At 60.5% G+C, this 801-nt stretch overlaps 1 protein-coding gene across 2 annotated transcripts in view; it reads right to left on the bottom strand.

Moving 5' to 3' along the window:
• LOC140331778 (uncharacterized) overlaps positions 1-801 on the bottom strand; it is a 23,735-nt gene that overhangs the window by 6,012 nt on the left and 16,922 nt on the right. The window contains exon 1 of one of the 2 annotated variants that reach the window (XM_072413054.1): positions 209-380. The exons of the other annotated variant lie outside the window; for it this stretch is intronic. The gene's annotated coding sequence lies outside the window, so the exon portion shown is untranslated. Of the gene's footprint in view, positions 1-208; positions 381-801 lie in introns of those variants that run through there. 2 annotated transcript variants of the gene reach the window in all.

The following is an 801-nucleotide window of genomic DNA, read 5'->3' as shown; positions in this document are numbered from 1 at the left end:
TCCCCCTCCTATGTTGGCCTTCTTGGGCTCACTAGGAACTGCAACCCCCAGACCTCACCATGGGGAAATCGTGCAGCCCCGGTGCAGGATCAGCCCGCCCCACTGCCCACAGAGCCCCCGCCATGCTTCCCACTCTGCTGAGGCTCCCCAGGCCACCGCGCCCCATACAGCGGAGTATAGCGCCCCTCCCCACATGCACCTAACGCACCGTACGACGCGAAGAAGCCGGTGATATCACCAACCCTCCCTGCCAGACAGCCGGCGCCTCCTTCTCGTCGTCTCCACACACCGCAACTCCGCCTGCAGCGCAGACACCGCCAGAAAGAGGCAGAGCGCCGCCGGAAGTCGCCGCACCGGATACGCCGCGCACCACGTGATCATATTGCTACGCCCTCATCATCCCGTTCTTCTCTGCCCTAGGCCAATCAGCGCCGCTCTCCCTTGGTCCACAGTCCCGCTCTTCACTACAGCTCCACCCCTTCTCCTGTGAGCGACGCTCTTCTCATAGTCCACAGGTCCGCCCCCAGTGCAGGCCCCTCCCCTTTCTCATCTCACTTTGTGGAACATTCTATTCCTTCTCCCGCCAATTTTACCGTGTGGAGAACGGAGGAGGGGAAGGAGCGGCTTATTCATCTCTGTGGAGATCACAGTGTCCGGGCATTATAGTGAGCTGTAATGTGTTCCTCCATAGGGAACTACACGGGGGGAGGCCATGTCCTCCATGGAGAACTACACGAGGGGGGAGGCCATGTCCTCCATAGGGAACTACACAGGGGTAGGCCATGTCCTCCATAGAAAACC

Source organism: Pyxicephalus adspersus, chromosome 5 (assembly GCF_032062135.1).
Source record: "Pyxicephalus adspersus chromosome 5, UCB_Pads_2.0, whole genome shotgun sequence".
NCBI classification, from domain to species: Eukaryota; Metazoa; Chordata; class Amphibia; order Anura; family Pyxicephalidae; genus Pyxicephalus; species Pyxicephalus adspersus.
The sequence above is the reverse complement of the archived record's forward strand: the minus strand, read 5'-3'. Positions and strand labels throughout refer to the sequence as shown.